The following is a 12,641-nucleotide window of genomic DNA, read 5'->3' on the forward strand; positions in this document are numbered from 1 at the left end:
TAAGGCAATGAAGGGGTTAACCCACCGTGCCCGCTTTATTGTGGGTAGCGGGGGTGGGTGAAGGGGGTATTTGGCCCTTGGTGTGCGTTTAGGACTTGCGGGGGGGGTTGCGGGTGCACTTAACCCCTTCACGGCCGTAGCAGTTAATACCGCTACGGTCATGAAGGGGTTAACCCCTCCCGCTACCCCCCGCAAGCCCTAAACAACCATCATTGGGGCTAATGCCCCCTTCACCCACCCCCGCTATCCACAATAAAAAAAATTCACACACAGCAGCCCCACAATAAATAAATAAATCTAAATAAATAAATAAATACATGAATATAAATATATATATATATATATATATATATATATAACAACAACCCCTGTAACCCCTAACATAATACACTTACTGTATATGTACATCAATGATACTATAGGCATGAATGTATTTTTAATAATATTGTACAGTGAACAGGGGGTTCCCTGAGCCACAAATCAATGCGGTTCAGCTCAGGGGACCCCCTGCTCCTGCACAATATTATTAAAATACAGAAATGCTGCTTCATTACCATAGCTGATAGCCGCTAAGGCAATGAAGGGTTAAGGCAGAATAGCATGTTTATTGGGGACATTTGCCCCCAATAAACATTGCAATAAACAACATACAGTACACCCCCTGTGTATTTAAAATACATAAACAACAATAAATACATTAAATACATATTTTTAATGTGTCTGTTAAATCTCCCTGCCTTGACTGTAATCTGTGTAAGGCCCCCTCTCCCTAATGTGTCTGTTAAACTTCCCTGCCTTGACTGTAATCTGTGTAAGGCCCCCTCACCCTAATGTGTCTGTTAAATCTCCCTGCCTGTGTTCCTGTAAGTGCAGTTTATGTAAATGGGGGGAGGGGATCCTGATGTCCATACAGTAAAATGCAGCGCCTCACTGCCAATGGCCCACCCCGTGAGGCCTAACCACCCTCACCCACTACACACAAGTGAGGCCTACCCACATACCGTTTCCCCCCCCTCCACCACCCCATCCTGCCCTTGGCCCTTCTGCTGCTGCAAAACAGAGACAAAAATTAAAACATTCAAAGTAATGTCCCCTAACCCCTTAATCACCATAGCGGATATTAACCGTTACAGTCATTAAGGGGTTAACCCACCCTCACCCACCACTCGGGACACCTACATACCCTCCCACACTAACCCCCCACCCCGTGAGGCCTAACCACCCTCACCCACTACCCACAAGGGAGACCTACCCACATACCATTGGGGAAAATACCCCCCCCACCCGCAGTACCCACAATAAAAACAATACACAGCCCCACAATAAGCATCATTATATTAATTAAATACATTACCCACCCCCTGTGCCCCCCATAAATACAAGATTTATCCTTTTAAAAACAGGGTTCATAACGCAGCCCCACGCGAGTCCCCGGTGGGCTGGCGGGGCACCTGACAGACCTACCGGGCACCAGGAGCCCTTTTCAAACAGGTTCTGGAGGCCTGCTGGTGGGTCCCGCCAGCACCATGGCCCCCAGGTGGTCTCCTTGGGTCACCGTGGGCCACAATTGGGTCCCCACGGTAGGCCCAAGGATGTCTGGGAGCCCTGGGTCAGACCCACAGGTGTCTGCGGGGCCTCGGGTGGTTCCCATGGGGGTCTGGGGAACTCACGAGTGCTCACTACGGGTCCACGGTGCCCCCACAGAAGTGGGACCACACATCTTCATCCCCGCACCTATGGGTCGGCGGTGCCCCCACAGATGTGAGGCCACCGCTTCATCCCCACAGACTACGGGTCCGTGGTGCCCCCACAGATGTGAGGCCACCGCTTCATTCCCGCATGTGTCACCCGTGGAACCACCAGCCTGATACCCGTGAGATACCCGAGGAGACACGCAGGTGGTCTCCAGAGGTCCCACGCAGAACCACGGAACAAACCCTGAATGTAAAAAAAATAAACCTGGCTTATACATTCAATACATACACCCCCCCCCCAACACCTACAGTACAATAATGTGCAAAATAACTATTATCCAGATATGGATAATAGATTAATTGCCCATTATTAAAAACATTAACTAGCATATTCAAATAAATAAAGTACTACTGACCTCATCAAGAAGAAGTCTCTGTCGCCAGCAACATCCTTGTCTTGCCCACAAAATACATAGCAAATACAAAGCCAATACATTGCAAGTACATTCAGATATCAATTAACCCCTTAAACACCTTATCAGATAATAACCGCAAAGGTAATTAAGGGGTTAAGCCACACTGGCCCGATACCCACCCTTCACCCATGAATTTGTACAGTGGCTTCATCATGCAACTATATATACAGTATATATATATATATATATATATATATATATATATATATATATATATATATATATATATATATATATATACAGTATATACACACACATGATGAACCAATATACAAATAAATGTAGAAGGGTTATCAAAACCATACTGTACTACAAATAACACTTCTCCATACAGACACACTACATTAAAATGAATTTCCTTTAATAATCCTAACTGATCAATCAATACATTGCATTTACATTGTACTGTATATATGATGCATAAAATCTATGCACCATATACATTCTGCAAATGAATATTAACAATATCATTGCAAGCAAAATACAAATACCTCCAAACAAGTAAACTATTTTAACCAATCAAGTAAACAAAAATCAATTAGCATTCATTATTTACATCCATAAACAATTGACAGTCCATCCCGAACAATTAAACAATTAACTAATTCATGCCTGGAGCAGAACAATTTAGCATGTGAAAAAATATAAGTACCAACCAGAATACAAAATTTAAAACTAAGGCTAACCCTGAACACATACACACAATACAATACCAAGGATTACATCTATCTAATTGTAAAAAACATTATACAGTACACACATTGAAGCATAGCAGCATAGCCAAATTAATTTAAAACACATCAAATGAAGCTTTTAAAATAACAACATGTATTACCCTGTATGTATATATCTCTCTAGACATATATACATACATACATACAGTAGCAAGAACTGATATACCGCAAATAAATAAATACACATGTTAAAAAAAACTTTAAAAATTTTTACAAGCACAATTAAATACATTTCTTAAGTTCACTTACCATTACTTGGCCCCACCGACTCCCATTGAACAGCTTACTCACGAACCAATCCACCAGGCACAGTAACCCATAAAATAATAAACCATAAAAAAATAAACATTACACTAAAAATCCAAATCAATCCACGGGTCTTCTATTTGTAATCCATCTTCATCTGTATTCTTCTTTCTTCTATCTTCTTCCGGGCGGGGTCTTCTTTCCATCTTCGGCCACGCCCTGGCCTTCTTCTTCTGTAGGAGGTCCTTCCTCCTCGGCGTCTGGCTTCAAAATGAGACGACATAGGCTTTTAAAGGCCTATGACGTCACATTTTCGTCATATGGTTCCCACGGCCCTGATCGGGCCGTGAAAACCATGTGTTTTGGCCGATAAAAATAAAAATGATGACGTCACTTAAAGGCAATGAAAGCACAGCCAATCAGAATGGCTTTGCTTCAATTGCCTTTAAGATGATGTCATTAAAAGAAACATGGCCGGCCTCACATGGCACGGTAGCCAATCAGAGCGTGGGAACTCCATCCCTACTCTGATTGGCTCTAGTACCCTGTGACAGGCTTTCAATGACGTCACATCCTTTCTCCCCCAAGCCTCTGTCACATGGTATACTAGAGCCAATCAGGCTATTCTGCCTTAACCCTTCATTGCCTTAGCGGCTATCAGCTATGGTAATGAAGCAACATTTCTGTATTTTAATAATATTGTGCAGGAGCAGGGGGTCCCCTGAGCTTTGATTTGTGGCTCAGGGAACCCCCTGCTCACTGTACAATATTATTAAAAATACATTCATGCTGCTTCGTTACCATAGCACATAGCCGCAAAGGTAAGGAACGAGTGTTTATTGATATGGGTGTTTTATTCATACTGTAGATGTGCAGAGGGTCTCCGGAGCGGAACCGCTTTGGTTTTAGGTCCGGGGACCCCCTGCTTTATGGGGTGCCTGTATCCCTCTGCTTTGTTTACATTCCGCGGTCACGTGATCGGGACCTTTAAATGCAGAGGGATAACGGCATCCCATAAAGGGGCCTGTATCTCGGGAAGCAGGGGGTCCCCGGACCTGAAACCAATGCGGTTCAGCTCCGGAGACCCCCTGCACATCTACACTATGAATAAAAATGTATTTTAAATAATTTTTAATGTGCCGATGTTTGCGCAGAGAGAGCAGCAGATCTCTCTCTGCTGCAAACACATCTCGCCAGGGAACGGCTTCAAAGACAACAGCTAGCAAACGCCCCCATGAGTTTTTACACGGCATTGCAGTATTGCAGACAGCGGGAATAAAATGCTTAAATCACAGCCGCGAAAATAACGCAATACACTCCGGGCGAAAACGATACAAAACCGCACATAACCGGGATAATCTGAAATTCGCGGAGCTGGCCGAGTTAGAATAAAGTTGGTCGCCACTGTATCTGTATTACATTCCAAACTCTTAAGAGCAGGGAACTTTATTTTGATGTGCTAAGCATATTGCAATTTGGGTCACTAGCCATTTGCCATGATGAAAGTACTGTATATGGATTTAAGGACAATTCCTCAATATCCTTTCCCCCTAAATTTCATATTATCATTTTTAATTACATTCCTCTGATACCTTTCACAGGGTCAGTATTATTTAATTGAAAGAAAATAATGCCTTGCATTGACCGGTTTCTTTTTTGCAATGCCAATTTATTCCATAATGCAAAACAATATAATGTGTATGTAACCCTCCCTGTCCGGATTCTAGGCATATTACATTGGTGTGTATTGTATGGCTACTCCGCATGGGTTACCTTGACTCAGGGGCTGGATTGAGGTAGCAAGGTTGTAGAATAATGGGCGCTAGGAACTTTTGTAGTACAACAGTCATTTATTCGTGTACCCAAGAGTAGAGACCGCTCATACAAATTTTGACAACATTGCACTTTATTTTATATCAGACGGACAGGAATAGGGTTCTTCCATTAGTGCCCGCTCTTAACACTTCAACGGAGGTACATTTACTTAGTTGCTTTATGTAAATGTGGGACCCAGCCCCTCTTGTTGCTTCGAACCATTATCGGTACTAATCCGATTATGCTGGGCCCCAAAGGGGAATAATGGTGGGTCTTCCTTACTTGACCCAATACATTTTGCCTGTTTGGAACTACCACTTCCATACAGACTGATGTGGAATATTAATGCTGATCTGTGGTTAGTGCTGATCCACCAGCACTCAGGAGCCCTCTTTCCTGAGGCCCTCTGTGGCGTGCCATAAAGCTTTTGATTACCTATTCAGGACTACAGTACATTCCATCTCTTGTTGATCCTAACTTAACGGGTACAGTCTCTATCTACAACATAATAAACAGTGGGGCCTGGTCCTGCGTCACGTGGGCCAATAGGAAGCTGTGATATAATCTGGTGCAGAATTCCTATTGACCAGGACCTTTAAACTGAAAAGAGATACCGGCACCACCTACGGAGGTAAATATCTCTGGAAGCAGGGGTCCCTGGAGCTGCAATTGACACAGTTCGGCACCAGAGATGCCTTGTTTCAATCCTGTAAGCCAAATTTAGCAAATAAATTATAAAAATGAAACTCATATTACTGCTTTAAACTTCAAGTACGCACCACTTTTGTGTATCGATAATGGGTCAAAAGTTGTCAATCACCTTTTTCTGGATTTAGAAAACAGATGCAGAAGATGCAAAAAAACTCAATGCATTCATATGTACAGTATGAACATGACGCACGTCAATTGGAAGTGCATGAACAATGAGATACTAACATACAGTATGCCACTAATGATTTAAGGTGAGATATAGATTTGATGACTCAATGTACTGTAATCATTACATTTGAAATATTTTAATTATACATTGTCCCCTCTGCATTAAACATGAGAATAGAGTACTGTATATACCCATGAAAAAGTTGGTATATATTTAACTATTCCCTTAGTTGCACCCCTCCTTTAGTAAAATTGAATAATAATTTGATTAAGTGGATCAAGGCCTCTATCTAGTTGTTTGATAATAGAGTAAGCTGCATTCGTCTAATTAAATATATAGAGGAAAATGTATTAACGCATCTGTTGTTTGCAATAGCTTATTAGTGGTATAAATCCTTATAATGACAACTAATGAACTAACTTTTTCATTTTGTGACAGAGAAGATTAGCTACTTAATTTGTCTGTGCAAAATGTTGGCAGCCTTTTCTGTCTTTTCCTTAAGTGAATTGGTTTATAAAACAGAAGCATAAGATTACACAAGTATTATTGTGGTAAGAGTGCTGCAGGGGTCAAAATGGAAATCCAGTTTGCCCTTTGTGCCTGCCTGGTGTTTAGGTGTTGCCATCACTCCGGTAACTATGGCCACAGGACATTGTCTGAGATGTCATGTTCAATCATGCCTGGATTAGAGCTCATGACTCATATTTCTATACTTCTAACATCCTCTGGAAGGGGCACTTGTACTGCAGCATTCCGATCAAAAGTGCCCAGCACCCCAATTTGACCTGAGATTTCTTAGAATTAGAGCTTCTACAATTACAATTACATTACACAATTTTCACTTTGAACCAACACCCTTAAAGCATTGAAGGGAAGTTAATGAGAACATCCAGTACTTACAGTATACTACTCTAATTTTACAATGAAAGCAATGGAATTTTTTCCTTCCTAAATTAGTTGCATTTTCCCACAGTAACCGTGATAGGGATTACAGAAAAAATATATATATATACATTACTCTGGCGCTGTTTTTCCAGCCTTAAATATAATACTCAAGGTTTTTTTTTTCATAGCCCATAACTCTAATTAGCCAACGCTTCCTCTAAAGTTGCAGACCTTCACTCAACCTTCAACGACGTAGAATTCTTGACAGGCAAGTGTTTTATCTGTTAACCCACTCCCAAATGTCAGAGATTCAATATGGATAAGTCGGAGTATTTGTGGAAGATATGTAACGTCCACATTTACACAAAAAAACTTAAATATATGAAAATCAACTGTTAAAGATTTTTGTCCATGTCCTTGGTTCCATGAAACTAGGTAAAAAACACCTATTTAAAATTATCTACATTGTTCATTTTAAACAAAAGGCATCAATCACCCGGGGAGAAGTGAGTTTGTGGCGTGTCCAATCTGTTGGGCGAGGAGGGGGCTGAGCCTAATCTCTTCAAGCCTGCACAGAAGCAGGACATAGCTGATCCTCTTCAGGCACCACGCCTTGGACACTAGTTATTGGTTTATTTTGATTTTAGGAGGAACCTTTACTCTAACTCAGTAGATAAATGACTCCACTCTTCTTTTCATTGTGATACAGGTTTGGTTAACCTTGTGTTCTCCAGATCCTGATTCCTTTGTAAATGTAAAACTTCAGTCTGCTCTTTTTCCCAAACTACTCCACTCTCTACCCTCACCTCATAAAAGAGCAGGTAACGATGTCACACCTGCACACAGTGATTGTCAGAGTAGCAGTAAGAGTAGATTTGTGTCCTGTATATGTGGGATAACTGGCAATGGCATTGCTTAGTTGTAAATGTCCCTACTGTTGGAGGATCAGATATCAAGTCAAAATATGCTTTTGTTTACTTAACAACACCCCAAAATATTCATGGGTTTACTTTACAACACCCCCAAAAATGTTAAAATAAGTTTGAATTGAAAGACATTATCTATTTGTGAAACTGGTGTGGCTACATGTATTTCTACCCTACCCTGTGATTGTATTTTTGTTTTCTTACACTACTAGTTTTGTAAACAACACACAGAACCCCATCAAGCTCTTTTTGGGAACCCCTGAGCCCCCACAAAATATATATGTATATACAGTAAGTGTCAAAAAGGAGAGCTATTGAGCGTGGCAAATGTATACAACAAGCAACAGAGAAGCCCAATGCTACATCCAATATGACAAAAATACACAGTAAAATACTTATATATTCTCTTGAAAAGGGGTCATTTAATTTAATCCTTTGTCCAAAGCATTGGGTCTGCCTGTGAGCCACGACAAGGCAGACCCAGTTCACAGGTCCTAACACTACCAGATAAAATACTAATATATCTCTATTAAGCAACATAGGAGGAAATTGATACACTGGTGCTGGGAGATGCATGTTCCAATCTGAAGGTTTACTTGCTGGTCTTGCACTATGTGAGTTTACCTGTGTGACTACATTTCCATAGCGGCAACAACTTGAGAAATGCCTCAATCTTACTATTATGTAGGAATAATTAAATGAGTCATGAATTTCAGGGAGCCAATAGCCAACAAACCCCTCAGATTATAGTGATGCTGTGTGGCCTTTCTCAGTCTGGTTATAAACCCTTCCCTTGTTTAAAATCCCATAGCAGAAGATGCATGAGCAATCAGCAGGCAACCCCCACAAAAAATAACAATTAGACAGCAGTTTGTTAAAATATGACATTTAGAATACCTTGGGTGCGGCCGGTGCTGTTTAAAAGATTATCTGTGATAACATTACTATAATTATATGTCTATTTTTCTAAAATGAGAAAATATCAATCATCAGTTGAGAACCATCAATCCGGTCACAAATAAAGTGTTCCAAATGACTGCAATTTTAAAAGCCGTGATAATAGTTATTAAACGGAAGCCAAAAATGATATGGGAGAAAATAAAATATTTGGTGGATGGGCCAAAATATTATTGAAAGCAAATGTATCTGGCGAACAGATGACTTCATTCGAAAATATTCTTGTGGAGATGAGAACAGAGATGTACACAGTTTAACACATTCGTTATGAAAATGTTTGGCTGAATTTTTATTTTTCAATTTGCTCAAAGATACAAAGTTTGGCAAACTATTCCGATATAGGTCTCAAGCAAGCAAATGTGGTGTTTGTTCATGCATTGAAATTACCAGTGTTCAGAACTGATTTTCAAACATCTGCTACCTGTGTAAGAGCATAGAGATACTAGATTGAAAGGGAGCCACATTTACTAAGTGGCGCTACACCATAAGACACTTTTACAGCTCATTCAGTACGAGCAGCAATCCCACCCAGAAGCCTATTACTCATATATAATGTTAGTCTCTTGCATGTTCTGCACATTAAAAATAAAATAAAAATTATATTGCTTTCTAGCATTCTAGCATCATGGTAACCTCTAGGCTTCACTGGGCTGGGCTCTGGGGTGAACTCAATTTTTATTTCCCAGATACATATTTAATCTCATAAAACACATGTCCTGATGATGTCGTGAGGTATTATGTATTTTAATCCGTCTGGTGCTTCAAGGGTTAATGAGCTAGTTTGACGTTAAAATACAATGTCATGGGTGGACCTGCATACTGGTTATGCTGTGAAGGGTCTGCAAGGCTTATAACGCTTTGGCCAAAGGGTTTAACTAAATTACCCTTAATCATGAGAATACTACCATTGAAGTATTTAACTATGTATTTTGTCACATTGGATGTAGCATTGGGTATTTTTTGTCTTTTATTGTATACATTTGACCACGCTCAATAGCACTACTTTTGACATAAATATATATATGATATGGTGGGTTCTGGGGTTAGAGCTTGCTGGGGTTGTGTGTTCATTAATTTTTATTATCAACTGCTATCAGATGTTTGGAGGTTAGTGGCCCCTCCTCACTGGGTTTAAGCTTACCTCTCACCACTTTTTAAGTAGCAGGATTTTCCATGCACCTGTGCAGGACAGTTATATTAAGACCATTCTCCCTCCACTGCAGAGGTAAATCAGAATTTTCACAGGTACTGTTGGGACCTGCATACTGGTCATGCTGTGAAGTGGCTGCAAGGCTTATAATGCTTTGGCCAAAGGGTTTAACTAAAGGACCCTTACTCATGAGAATACTAACATTGAAGTACATAACTATGTCACATTGGATGTAGCATTGGGTATTTTTTGTCTTTTGTCATGTGTGAGTGCTGGGTTTCAAAGTGAGCTTAATTTGGGGTGCCTATCATGTATGGCCCACTAAATGCACCCAAAGGGTTTGCATGTTGCTGATTGTCTGAAGATAAGGTGGGAATAAAATACAGCACCTGTGCCAACTTTCTATATATATGGTCTTTTTACAGCTAGCTTCAAAGCATTCTCTTAAGGGGGGTTATGGATGGCCAGGGATGTGGCTAAGAAGGTATCAAAAAAGAGGGACTTTATTAAAAATGAGAATATCATGTGACGTCATCTGCTGAATAGGCTAAGAATTACATATGTTTATCTGTGGTACAGAGTCGCACATCATGATTACAGACATGTCAGCTCTAGCAGGTACTAAGAGACAGATATCCATTTGTCGCTTACATTTAAGATTAAGATGGTCATATTTAGTCTTATTGTGTCCGACAGGAGTGCCTGAATGTATTAATGTGACACACGTGTGTAAGTGTTAGTTAAGGAAAGTTATGAATACATTTAGATATTGAAGAGCAGTTTAATGTCATTTGTAAAAGTTTTTTTTACTCTGTCATAAAACTGTCAATCTAAAAGCTGATTTACAACAGGGGTGGGCTTATGCTGGTTCCATGAGGAAAGAATGTATTTAAGTCTGGGGAAAGATTGTAAAAATTAGATGTCTACAGAGATGTATTTGGGACCAAATATGGGATATCTCATCTTCTCTTGCCAGTGATCTCTCTGGGAGAAAACATATGACATATGGTGAGGTATAGCATTTTCTTTTATGTTAAACCTTTTTATTTTGAGAAACTGTTCTGCATTTTTTTTTAACTGTATGTTCATGTAATACTTAATTCTGTAATCCAGGCACTGTATTTTTATATATATAAAAACATTTAATAAGTAATGCTTTGAGCTCTGAATGAACGCTTTCGAGTGAGTATTTACATTTTCGGACACATTTTGCTACCACAGATTTTTGGTGTGCTAAAGTGCACACTTTTTTCTATAATAAACAGGGATCTGGGACCCTCAAAAATATTAATTTGACATCTATTTGCATATCCCAGGTGGTGGCAGTGTTTAGATAGATTAAAAATGAGTAAGGAGTTAATATTAACGCATTGGAGGTACCTTGCGCAGGTGAAAGGTGAGCTGGCTAGAGTAGCTGTGTGTATTAACCCTGGTTGCATATCTGTCACATGCCCACTTGTGTGTTGTTCGTGACAGGTGGTACTGTATATAGGGACGAATTTAGGGGAGATATAACTCATTTGAGGGACCTTTGTAAAGATGAAGAGTGGGGCAGCTTGCAAGTTGTGTATTAATCCTTGTCTTATTGGGGAGATATTGTCCATTTGAGGGACCTCTGTGGGGTGAAAAGTGGGAGAGCTTGCGACCGTGAGTATTATCCCTTGTCCCGTATGCAGGTCGTGTGCTCTCCAGTTGGCCGTACGTAACAACATGTATTTAAAAAAATTAAAAATAAAGTGGGCACCCACCCAGCCTGCTGCTATAAAGGGTCCATAAGGTGCCAGTAATTATGGGCCATAATTGCTAGTAGTTCACAATACGTAATATCGCTACAAATTTGTCCTTACCATTTGTATAACAACATTTTGTTGGTGGATAGTACATCTGGGGCAGTTCTGGGGTGACAAAGTTACATATTTACATAGTTACATAGTAGATGAGGTTTAAAAAAGACGTACGTCCGCCCATATTTGGTAGTCATGTCCAGAGATCCAGAGGTTCTGGGCAATGATCCAGACTCTGCTCCGTGAGACCACGGGGATTCTCTTCCCCCTGGTTCCTTTGACCTTGGTGCTGAGCAAACCCTTCGATGACCTGCCCCCGCCGCTGAGTAGATTGGTTTCATCCACTGTGACTGCGGCCAGATGCTCGGTTGCGGCAGCCTGGAAGCAGACTAAAGCCCCCGCGAGAAGCACGGTAATCAGAAGGATAGACGAAGTAATGTCTATGGAGAAACTCACAGCCATGCTCCACAAAAAAATGTCTCAGTTTTGGAGTACTTGGGATCCCTGGATAGGGCTACACGGCCTGGGCCTCCACTAGACCTGAAAGGAGTAGCTCACGGTGGAGGTGAGGGGGGAAATCGGAGGCCCCCCTACACCCGTATTCCCCCCCTCACCCTCCACCCCCCTCCTTTGTCTGTGTACCCTCCCTCTCTCCTCATGCCCCCCCTTTTTTCTCCCCCCGTCCTTAATCCCTAAATAGAAAACCCTATTGGCCAACACCAGATTGAATCCACTGAAGTCATATTGTCATGTGCCGATGACACTATTGTACCCATGTCTGTAAGTGTTGATGCCAATAAAAAAGTTTGATACAAAAAAAAAGACGTACGTCCATCAAGTTCAACCTATGCTAAATTTAGACAACAGATATTTTATCTTATATCTTACTTACTTATTGATCCAGAGGAAGGAAAACAAAAACCCCCAGTCATATCATCCAATGATATATCATAAGGGGAAAAATAAATTCCTTCCTGACTCCAAGAATTGGCAATCGGATTAATCCCTGGATCAACATCCTTCCCATGTATACTTATTTGGTATATCCCTGTATACCTTTCCTATCTAAAAAGATGTCCAAACTTTTTTTGAAC

The sequence above is a fragment of the Ascaphus truei genome, chromosome 6 (genome assembly GCF_040206685.1).
Source record: "Ascaphus truei isolate aAscTru1 chromosome 6, aAscTru1.hap1, whole genome shotgun sequence".
In the NCBI taxonomy this organism is placed as follows: domain Eukaryota; kingdom Metazoa; phylum Chordata; class Amphibia; order Anura; family Ascaphidae; genus Ascaphus; species Ascaphus truei.